At 40.8% G+C, this 12,526-nt stretch overlaps 2 non-coding genes across 2 annotated transcripts; both read left to right on the forward strand.

Moving 5' to 3' along the window:
* The first annotated feature begins 3,511 nt into the window (after window positions 1–3,511).
* Window positions 3,512–3,585, forward strand: TRNAT-AGU (transfer RNA threonine (anticodon AGU)). Its single transcript has one exon. It is a non-coding gene; the product is annotated as a tRNA-Thr (tRNA).
* Window positions 3,586–6,868: 3,283 nt separating this feature from the next.
* Window positions 6,869–6,942, forward strand: TRNAT-AGU (transfer RNA threonine (anticodon AGU)). Its single transcript has one exon. It is a non-coding gene; the product is annotated as a tRNA-Thr (tRNA).
* The last annotated feature ends 5,584 nt before the right edge of the window (window positions 6,943–12,526 follow it).

Here is a 12,526-nt window from a genome sequence, read left to right on the forward strand (position 1 = left end):
ACGATTAATGACATGCTCGTTTTGTGCAATGGAGTTTCAGTCAATTGGAAAACATTTTGAAAAGTTATATTGCAACAGAAGCCCAGCCTTAAAAAAGTGGATTTCACTTCTAAATGATTACATGAGGAAGGAAAGGAGACCAGATGCAAAAAAGGTGCTGTGGCTTAGTTGGTTAAAGCGCCTGTCTAGTAAACAGGAGATCCTGAGTTAGAATCTCAGCAGCGCCTGTCTGCTTTTTTTCGACCAATCTGTCTCCCCAATATTAAAACTTTGTACAAAGATTGCTATTTCATGCTATTTAGAAGCACAGTCAGGCTTGATATGTTGGCAAAGCATCCAAGAACTCTGGACTCCACTACCTTAGAGTCATATTGCCCAAGGTTGCGATGCCATCAGAAATAGCACATATTAGAATGAGCAATTCATATTTCCTGCTTAATTTTTTGTAAAAGAAGCAAAGGTACGCCTGAACAGGGACTTGAACCCTGGACCCTCAGATTAAAAGTCTGATGCTCTACCGACTGAGCTATCCATGCACATGGACCACTGCCATTTGAAACTTGATTTTCACTCTACAGCACCTCCATACATGGCTACCTCACTGGTCAATAAAGGAAATGAATTACTAGTGCATTACACACATTTTGACACTGGAGACATAACTTTTTTCAGTCATTCCGTATCCAGATATAGAGATTTGCAGCATCTAGGACTTTAATGTTCACCCACTTACGGATTTGAATGTTTTGCCACATTCATGAGTGCAAACTTGCTCCCCAGTAAAGACGAACATGTGCTCCTCAATGCACACACTGGGCAATGCAGTCCACTCTAAATCGACGATTAATGACATGCTCGTTTTGTGCAATGGAGTTTCAGTCAATTGGAAAACATTTTGAAAAGTTATATTGCAACAGAAGCCCAGCCTTAAAAAAGTGGATTTCACTTCTAAATGATTACACGAGGAAGGAAAGGAGACCAGATGCAAAAAAGGTGCTGTGGCTTAGTTGGTTAAAGCGCCTGTCTAGTAAACAGGAGATCCTGAGTTAGAATATCAGCAGCGCATGTCTGCTTTTTTTCGACCAATCTGTCTCCCCAATATTAAAACTTTGTACAAAGATTGCTATTTCATGCTATTTAGAAGCACAGTCAGGCTTGATATGTTGGCAAAGCATCCAAGAACTCTGGACTCCACTACCTTAGAGTCATATTGCCCAAGGTTGCGATGCCATCAGAAATAGCACATATTAGAATGAGCAATTCATATTTCCTGCTTAATTTTTTGTAAAAGAAGCAAAGGTACGCCTGAACAGGGACTTGAACCCTGGACCCTCAGATTAAAAGTCTGATGCTCTACCGACTGAGCTATCCAGTCACAGGGATCACTGCCCATTTGAAACTTGATTTTCACTCTACAGCACCTCCATACATGGCTACCTCACTGGTCAATAAAGGAAATGAATTACTAGTGCATTACACACATTTTGACACTGGAGACATAACTTTTTTCAGTCATTCCGTATCCAGATATAGAGATTTGCAGCATCTAGGACTTTAATGTTCACCCACTTACGGATTTGAATGTTTTGCCACATTCATGAGTGCAAACTTGCTCCCCAGTAAAGACGAACATGTGCTCCTCAATGCACACACTGGGCAATGCAGTCCACTCTAAATCGACGATTAATGACATGCTCGTTTTGTGCAATGGAGTTTCAGTCAATTGGAAAACATTTTGAAAAGTTATATTGCAACAGAAGCCCAGCCTTAAAAAAGTGGATTTCACTTCTGATTGATTACATGAGGAAGGAAAGGAGACCAGATGCAAAAAAGGGGCTGTGGCTTAGTTGGTTAAAGCGCCTGTCTAGTAAACAGGAGATCCTGAGTTCGAATCTCAGCAGCGCCTGTCTGCTTTTTTTTCGACCAATCTGTCTCCCCAATATTAAAACTTTGTACAAAGATTGCTATTTCATGCTATTTAGAAGCACAGTCATGCTTGAAATGTTGGCAAAGCATCCAAGAACTCTGGACTCCACTACCTTAGAGTCATATTGCCCAAGGTTGCGATGCCATCAGAAATAGCACATATTAGAATGAGCAATTCATATTTCCTGCTTAATTTTTTGTAAAAGAAGCAAAGGTACGCCTGAACAGGGACTTGAACCCTGGACCCTCAGATTAAAAGTCTGATGCTCTACCGACTGAGCTATCCAGGCATATGGATCACTGCCATTTGAAACTTGATTTTCACTCTACAGCACCTCCATACATGGCTACCTCACTGGTCAATAAAGGAAATGAATTACTAGTGCATTACACACATTTTGACACTGGAGACATAACTTTTTTCAGTCATTCCGTATCCAGATATAGAGATTTGCAGCATCTAGGACTTTAATGTTCACCCACTTACGGATTTGAATGTTTTGCCACATTCATGAGTGCAAACTTGCTCCCCAGTAAAGACGAACATGTGCTCCTCAATGCACACACTGGGCAATGCAGTCCACTCTAAATCGACGATTAATGACATGCTCGTTTTGTGCAATGGAGTTTCAGTCAATTGGAAAACATTTTGAAAAGTTATATTGCAACAGAAGCCCAGCCTTAAAAAAGTGGATTTCACTTCTAAATGATTACATGAGGAAGGAAAGGAGACCAGATGCAAAAAAGGTGCTGTGGCTTAGTTGGTTAAAGCGCCTGTCTAGTAAACAGGAGATCCTGAGTTAGAATCTCAGCAGCGCCTGTCTGCTTTTTTTCGACCAATCTGTCTCCCCAATATTAAAACTTTGTACAAAGATTGCTATTTCATGCTATTTAGAAGCACAGTCAGGCTTGATATGTTGGCAAAGCATCCAAGAACTCTGGACTCCACTACCTTAGAGTCATATTGCCCAAGGTTGCGATGCCATCAGAAATAGCACATATTAGAATGAGCAATTCATATTTCCTGCTTAATTTTTTGTAAAAGAAGCAAAGGTACGCCTGAACAGGGACTTGAACCCTGGACCCTCAGATTAAAAGTCTGATGCTCTACCGACTGAGCTATCCATGCACATGGATCACTGCCATTTGAAACTTGATTTTCACTCTACAGCACCTCCATACATGGCTACCTCACTGGTCAATAAAGGAAATGAATTACTAGTGCATTACACACATTTTGACACTGGAGACATAACTTTTTTCAGTCATTCCGTATCCAGATATAGAGATTTGCAGCATCTAGGACTTTAATGTTCACCCACTTACGGATTTGAATGTTTTGCCACATTCATGAGTGCAAACTTGCTCCCCAGTAAATACGAACATGTGCTCCTCAATGCACACACTGGGCAATGCAGTCCACTCTAAATCGACGATTAATGACATGCTTGTTTTGTGCAATGGAGTTTCAGTCAATTGGAAAACATTTTGAAAAGTTATATTGCAACAGAAGCCCAGCCTTAAAAAAGTGGATTTCACTTCTAAATGATTACATGAGGAAGGAAAGGAGACCAGATGCAAAAAAGGTGCTGTGGCTTAGTTGGTTAAAGCGCCTGTCTAGTAAACAGGAGATCCTGAGTTCGAATCTCAGCAGCGCCTGTCTGCTTTTTTTCGACCAATCTGTCTCCCCAATATTAAAACTTTGTACAAAGATTGCTATTTCATGCTATTTAGAAGCACAGTCAGGCTTCATATGTTTGCCAAGCATCCAAGAACTCTGGACTCCACTACCTTAGAGTCATATTGCCCAAGGTTGCGATGCCATCAGAAATAGCACATATTAGAATGAGCAATTCATATTTCCTGCTTAATTTTTTGTAAAAGAAGCAAAGGTACACCTGAACAGGGACTTGAACCCTGGACCCTCAGATTAAAAGTCTGATGCTCTACCGACTGAGCTATCCAGGCACATGGATCACTTCCATTTGAAACTTGATTTTCACTCTACAGCACCTCCATACATGGCTACCTCACTGGTCAATAAAGGAAATGAATTACTAGTGCATTACACACATTTTGACACTGGAGACATAACTTTTTTCAGTCATTCCGTATCCAGATATAGAGATTTGCAGCATCTAGGACTTTAATGTTCACCCACTTACGGATTTGAATGTTTTGCCACATTCATGAGTGCAAACTTGCTCCCCAGTAAATACGAACATGTGCTCCTCAATGCACACACTGGGCAATGCAGTCCACTCTAAATCGACGATTAATGACATGCTTGTTTTGTGCAATGGAGTTTCAGTCAATTGGAAAACATTTTGAAAAGTTATATTGCAACAGAAGCCCAGCCTTAAAAAAGTGGATTTCACTTCTAAATGATTACATGAGGAAGGAAAGGAGACCAGATGCAAAAAAGGTGCTGTGGCTTAGTTGGTTAAAGCGCCTGTCTAGTAAACAGGAGATCCTGAGTTAGAATCTCAGCAGCGCATGTCTGCTTTTTTTCGACCAATCTGTCTCCCCAATATTAAAACTTTGTACAAAGATTGCTATTTCATGCTATTTAGAAGCACAGTCAGGCTTGATATGTTGGCAAAGCATCCAAGAACTCTGGACTCCACTACCTTAGAGTCATATTGCCCAAGGTTGCGATGCCATCAGAAATAGCACATATTAGAATGAGCAATTCATATTTCCTGCTTAATTTTTTGTAAAAGAAGCAAAGGTACGCCTGAACAGGGACTTGAACCCTGGACCCTCAGATTAAAAGTCTGATGCTCTACCGACTGAGCTATCCATGCACATGGACCACTGCCATTTGAAACTTGATTTTCACTCTACAGCACCTCCATACATGGCTACCTCACTGGTCAATAAAGGAAATGAATTACTAGTGCATTACACACATTTTGACACTGGAGACATAACTTTTTTCAGTCATTCCGTATCCAGATATAGAGATTTGCAGCATCTAGGACTTTAATGTTCACCCACTTACGGATTTGAATGTTTTGCCACATTCATGAGTGCAAACTTGCTCCCCAGTAAATACGAACATGCGCTCCTCAATGCACACACTGGGCAATGCAGTCCACTCTAAATCGACGATTAATGACATGCTCGTTTTGTGCAATGGAGTTTCAGTCAATTGGAAAACATTTTGAAAAGTTATATTGCAACAGAAGCCCAGCCTTAAAAAAGTGGATTTCACTTCTGATTGATTACATGAGGAAGGAAAGGAGACCAGATGCAAAAAAGGGGCTGTGGCTTAGTTGGTTAAAGCGCCTGTCTAGTAAACAGGAGATCCTGAGTTCGAATCTCAGCAGCGCCTGTCTGCTTTTTTTTCGACCAATCTGTCTCCCCAATATTAAAACTTTGTACAAAGATTGCTATTTCATGCTATTTAGAAGCACAGTCAGGCTTGAAATGTTGGCAAAGCATCCAAGAACTCTGGACTCCACTACCTTAGAGTCATATTGCCCAAGGTTGCGATGCCATCAGAAATAGCAAATATTAGAATGAGCAATTCATATTTCCTGCTTAATTTTTTGTAAAAGAAGCAAAGGTACGCCTGAACAGGGACTTGAACCCTGGACCCTCAGATTAAAAGTCTGATGCTCTACCGACTGAGCTATCCAGGCACATGGATCACTGCCATTTGAAACTTGATTTTCACTCTACAGCACCTCCATACATGGCTACCTCACTGGTCAATAAAGGAAATGAATTACTAGTGCATTACACACATTTTGACACTGGAGACATAACTTTTTTCAGTCATTCCGTATCCAGATATAGAGATTTGCAGCATCTAGGACTTTAATGTTCACCCACTTACGGATTTGAATGTTTTGCCACATTCATGAGTGCAAACTTGCTCCCCAGTAAAGACGAACATGTGCTCCTCAATGCACACACTGGGCAATGCAGTCCACTCTAAATCGACGATTAATGACATGCTCGTTTTGTGCAATGGAGTTTCAGTCAATTGGAAAACATTTTGAAAAGTTATATTGCAACAGAAGCCCAGCCTTAAAAAAGTGGATTTCACTTCTAAATGATTACATGAGGAAGGAAAGGAGACCAGATGCAAAAAAGGTGCTGTGGCTTAGTTGGTTAAAGCGCCTGTCTAGTAAACAGGAGATCCTGAGTTAGAATCTCAGCAGCGCCTGTCTGCTTTTTTTCGACCAATCTGTCTCCCCAATATTAAAACTTTGTACAAAGATTGCTATTTCATGCTATTTAGAAGCACAGTCAGGCTTGATATGTTGGCAAAGCATCCAAGAACTCTGGACTCCACTACCTTAGAGTCATATTGCCCAAGGTTGCGATGCCATCAGAAATAGCACATATTAGAATGAGCAATTCATATTTCCTGCTTAATTTTTTGTAAAAGAAGCAAAGGTACGCCTGAACAGGGACTTGAACCCTGGACCCTCAGATTAAAAGTCTGATGCTCTACCGACTGAGCTATCCATGCACATGGATCACTGCCATTTGAAACTTGATTTTCACTCTACAGCACCTCCATACATGGCTACCTCACTGGTCAATAAAGGAAATGAATTACTAGTGCATTACACACATTTTGACACTGGAGACATAACTTTTTTCAGTCATTCCGTATCCAGATATAGAGATTTGCAGCATCTAGGACTTTAATGTTCACCCACTTACGGATTTGAATGTTTTGCCACATTCATGAGTGCAAACTTGCTCCCCAGTAAATACGAACATGTGCTCCTCAATGCACACACTGGGCAATGCAGTCCACTCTAAATCGACGATTAATGACATGCTTGTTTTGTGCAATGGAGTTTCAGTCAATTGGAAAACATTTTGAAAAGTTATATTGCAACAGAAGCCCAGCCTTAAAAAAGTGGATTTCACTTCTAAATGATTACATGAGGAAGGAAAGGAGACCAGATGCAAAAAAGGTGCTGTGGCTTAGTTGGTTAAAGCGCCTGTCTAGTAAACAGGAGATCCTGAGTTCGAATCTCAGCAGCGCCTGTCTGCTTTTTTTCGACCAATCTGTCTCCCCAATATTAAAACTTTGTACAAAGATTGCTATTTCATGCTATTTAGAAGCACAGTCAGGCTTCATATGTTGGCAAAGCATCCAAGAACTCTGGACTCCACTACCTTAGAGTCATATTGCCCAAGGTTGCGATGCCATCAGAAATAGCACATATTAGAATGAGCAATTCATGTTTCCTGCTTAATTTTTTGTAAAAGAAGCAAAGGTACACCTGAACAGGGACTTGAACCCTGGACCCTCAGATTAAAAGTCTGATGCTCTACCGACTGAGCTATCCAGGCACATGGATCACTGCCATTTGAAACTTGATTTTCACTCTACAGCACCTCCATACATGGCTACCTCACTGGTCAATAAAGGAAATGAATTACTAGTGCATTACACACATTTTGACACTGGAGACATAACTTTTTTCAGTCATTCCGTATCCAGATATAGAGATTTGCAGCATCTAGGACTTTAATGTTCACCCACTTACAGATTTGAATGTTTTGCCACATTCATGAGTGCAAACTTGCTCCCCAGTAAATACGAACATGTGCTCCTCAATGCACACACTGGGCAATGCAGTCCACTCTAAATCGACGATTAATGACATGCTTGTTTTGTGCAATGGAGTTTCAGTCAATTGGAAAACATTTTGAAAAGTTATATTGCAACAGAAGCCCAGCCTTAAAAAAGTGGATTTCACTTCTAAATGATTACATGAGGAAGGAAAGGAGACCAGATGCAAAAAAGGTGCTGTGGCTTAGTTGGTTAAAGCGCCTGTCTAGTAAACAGGAGATCCTGAGTTAGAATCTCAGCAGCGCATGTCTGCTTTTTTTCGACCAATCTGTCTCCCCAATATTAAAACTTTGTACAAAGATTGCTATTTCATGCTATTTAGAAGCACAGTCAGGCTTGATATGTTGGCAAAGCATCCAAGAACTCTGGACTCCACTACCTTAGAGTCATATTGCCCAAGGTTGCGATGCCATCAGAAATAGCACATATTAGAATGAGCAATTCATATTTCCTGCTTAATTTTTTGTAAAAGAAGCAAAGGTACGCCTGAACAGGGACTTGAACCCTGGACCCTCAGATTAAAAGTCTGATGCTCTACCGACTGAGCTATCCATGCACATGGACCACTGCCATTTGAAACTTGATTTTCACTCTACAGCACCTCCATACATGGCTACCTCACTGGTCAATAAAGGAAATGAATTACTAGTGCATTACACACATTTTGACACTGGAGACATAACTTTTTTCAGTCATTCCGTATCCAGATATAGAGATTTGCAGCATCTAGGACTTTAATGTTCACCCACTTACGGATTTGAATGTTTTGCCACATTCATGAGTGCAAACTTGCTCCCCAGTAAATACGAACATGCGCTCCTCAATGCACACACTGGGCAATGCAGTCCACTCTAAATCGACGATTAATGACATGCTCGTTTTGTGCAATGGAGTTTCAGTCAATTGGAAAACATTTTGAAAAGTTATATTGCAACAGAAGCCCAGCCTTAAAAAAGTGGATTTCACTTCTAAATGATTACACGAGGAAGGAAAGGAGACCAGATGCAAAAAAGGTGCTGTGGCTTAGTTGGTTAAAGCGCCTGTCTAGTAAACAGGAGATCCTGAGTTAGAATCTCAGCAGCGCCTGTCTGCTTTTTTTCGACCAATCTGTCTCCCCAATATTAAAACTTTGTACAAAGATTGCTATTTCATGCTATTTAGAAGCACAGTCAGGCTTGATATGTTGGCAAAGCATCCAAGAACTCTGGACTCCACTACCTTAGAGTCATATTGCCCAAGGTTGCGATGCCATCAGAAATAGCACATATTAGAATGAGCAATTCATATTTCCTGCTTAATTTTTTGTAAAAGAAGCAAAGGTACGCCTGAACAGGGACTTGAACCCTGGACCCTCAGATTAAAAGTCTGATGCTCTACCGACTGAGCTATCCAGTCACAGGGATCACTGCCCATTTGAAACTTGATTTTCACTCTACAGCACCTCCATACATGGCTACCTCACTGGTCAATAAAGGAAATGAATTACTAGTGCATTACACACATTTTGACACTGGAGACATAACTTTTTTCAGTCATTCCGTATCCAGATATAGAGATTTGCAGCATCTAGGACTTTAATGTTCACCCACTTACGGATTTGAATGTTTTGCCACATTCATGAGTGCAAACTTGCTCCCCAGTAAAGACGAACATGTGCTCCTCAATGCACACACTGGGCAATGCAGTCCACTCTAAATCGACGATTAATGACATGCTCGTTTTGTGCAATGGAGTTTCAGTCAATTGGAAAACATTTTGAAAAGTTATATTGCAACAGAAGCCCAGCCTTAAAAAAGTGGATTTCACTTCTGATTGATTACATGAGGAAGGAAAGGAGACCAGATGCAAAAAAGGGGCTGTGGCTTAGTTGGTTAAAGCGCCTGTCTAGTAAACAGGAGATCCTGAGTTCGAATCTCAGCAGCGCCTGTCTGCTTTTTTTTCGACCAATCTGTCTCCCCAATATTAAAACTTTGTACAAAGATTGCTATTTCATGCTATTTAGAAGCACAGTCAGGCTTGAAATGTTGGCAAAGCATCCAAGAACTCTGGACTCCACTACCTTAGAGTCATATTGCCCAAGGTTGCGATGCCATCAGAAACAGCACATATTAGAATGAGCAATTCATATTTCCTGCTTAATTTTTTGTAAAAGAAGCAAAGGTACGCCTGAACAGGGACTTGAACCCTGGACCCTCAGATTAAAAGTCTGATGCTCTACCGACTGAGCTATCCAGGCACAGGGATCACTGCCCATTTGAAACTTGATTTTCACTCTACAGCACCTCCATACATGGCTACCTCACTGGTCAATAAAGGAAATGAATTACTAGTGCATTACACACATTTCGACACTGGAGACATAACTTTTTTCAGTCATTCCGTATCCAGATATAGAGATTTGCAGCATCTAGGACTTTAATGTTCACCCACTTACGGATTTGAATGTTTTGCCACATTCATGAGTGCAAACTTGCTCCCCAGTAAATACGAACATGTGCTCCTCAATGCACACACTGGGCAATGCAGTCCACTCTAAATCGACGATTAATGACATGCTCGTTTTGTGCAATGGAGTTTCAGTCAATTGGAAAACATTTTGAAAAGTTATATTGCAACAGAAGCCCAGCCTTAAAAAAGTGGATTTCACTTCTAAATGATTACATGAGGAAGGAAAGGAGACCAGATGCAAAAAAGGTGCTGTGGCTTAGTTGGTTAAAGCGCCTGTCTAGTAAACAGGAGATCCTGAGTTAGAATCTCAGCAGCGCCTGTCTGCTTTTTTTCGACCAATCTGTCTCCCCAATATTAAAACTTTGTACAAAGATTGCTATTTCATGCTATTTAGAAGCACAGTCAGGCTTGATATGTTGGCAAAGCATCCAAGAACTCTGGACTCCACTACCTTAGAGTCATATTGCCCAAGGTTGCGATGCCATCAGAAATAGCACATATTAGAATGAGCAATTCATATTTCCTGCTTAATTTTTTGTAAAAGAAGCAAAGGTACGCCTGAACAGGGACTTGAACCCTGGACCCTCAGATTAAAAGTCTGATGCTCTACCGACTGAGCTATCCATGCACATGAATCACTGCCATTTGAAACTTGATTTTCACTCTACAGCACCTCCATACATGGCTACCTCACTGGTCAATAAAGGAAATGAATTACTAGTGCATTACACACATTTTGACACTGGAGACATAACTTTTTTCAGTCATTCCGTATCCAGATATAGAGATTTGCAGCATCTAGGACTTTAATGTTCACCCACTTACGGATTTGAATGTTTTGCCACATTCATGAGTGCAAACTTGCTCCCCAGTAAAGACGAACATGTGCTCCTCAATGCACACACTGGGCAATGCAGTGCACTCTAAATCGACGATTAATGACATGCTCGTTTTGTGCAATGTAGTTTCAGTCAATTGGAAAACATTTTGAAAATTTATATTGCAACAGAAGCCCAGCCTTAAAAAAGTGGATTTCACTTCTGATTGATTACATGAGGAAGGAAAGGAGACCAGATGCAAAAAAGGGGCTGTGGCTTAGTTGGTTAAAGCGCCTGTCTAGTAAACAGGAGATCCTGAGTTCGAATCTCAGCAGCGCCTGTCTGCTTTTTTTTCGACCAATCTGTCTCCCCAATATTAAAACTTTGTACAAAGATTGCTATTTCATGCTATTTAGAAGCACAGTCAGGCTTGAAATGTTGGCAAAGCATCCAAGAACTCTGGACTCCACTACCTTAGAGTCATATTGCCCAAGGTTGCGATGCCATCAGAAACAGCACATATTAGAATGAGCAATTCATATTTCCTGCTTAATTTTTTGTAAAAGAAGCAAAGGTACGCCTGAACAGGGACTTAAACCCTGGACCCTCAGATTAAAAGTCTGATGCTCTACCGACTGAGCTATCCAGGCACAGGGATCACTGCCCATTTGAAACTTGATTTTCACTCTACAGCACCTCCATACATGGCTACCTCACTGGTCAATAAAGGAAATGAATTACTAGTGCATTACACACATTTTGACACTGGAGACATAACTTTTTTCAGTCATTCCGTATCCAGATATAGAGATTTGCAGCATCTAGGACTTTAATGTTCACCCACTTACGGATTTGAATGTTTTGCCACATTCATGAGTGCAAACTTGCTCCCCAGTAAATACGAACATGTGCTCCTCAATGCACACACTGGGCAATGCAGTCCACTCTAAATCGACGATTAATGACATGCTCGTTTTGTGCAATGGAGTTTCAGTCAATTGGAAAACATTTTGAAAAGTTATATTGCAACAGAAGCCCAGCCTTAAAAAAGTGGATTTCACTTCTAAATGATTACATGAGGAAGGAAAGGAGACCAGATGCAAAAAAGGTGCTGTGGCTTAGTTGGTTAAAGCGCCTGTCTAGTAAACAGGAGATCCTGAGTTAGAATCTCAGCAGCGCCTGTCTGCTTTTTTTCGACCAATCTGTCTCCCCAATATTAAAACTTTGTACAAAGATTGCTATTTCATGCTATTTAGAAGCACAGTCAGGCTTGATATGTTGGCAAAGCATCCAAGAACTCTGGACTCCACTACCTTAGAGTCATATTGCCCAAGGTTGCGATGCCATCAGAAATAGCACATATTAGAATGAGCAATTCATATTTCCTGCTTAATTTTTTGTAAAAGAAGCAAAGGTACGCCTGAACAGGGACTTGAACCCTGGACCCTCAGATTAAAAGTCTGATGCTCTACCGACTGAGCTATCCATGCACATGAATCACTGCCATTTGAAACTTGATTTTCACTCTACAGCACCTCCATACATGGCTACCTCACTGGTCAATCAAGGAAATGAATTACTAGTGCATTACACACATTTTGACACTGGAGACATAACTTTTTTCAGTCATTCCGTATCCAGATGTAGAGATTTGCAGCATCTAGGACTTTAATGTTCACCCACTTACGGATTTGAATGTTTTGCCACATTCATGAGTGCAAACTTG

This window comes from Ambystoma mexicanum, unplaced genomic scaffold (assembly GCF_040938575.1).
Source record: "Ambystoma mexicanum isolate Mex_15411 unplaced genomic scaffold, UKY_AmexF1_1 Mex_scaf1, whole genome shotgun sequence".
NCBI lineage: Eukaryota > Metazoa > Chordata > Amphibia > Caudata > Ambystomatidae > Ambystoma > Ambystoma mexicanum.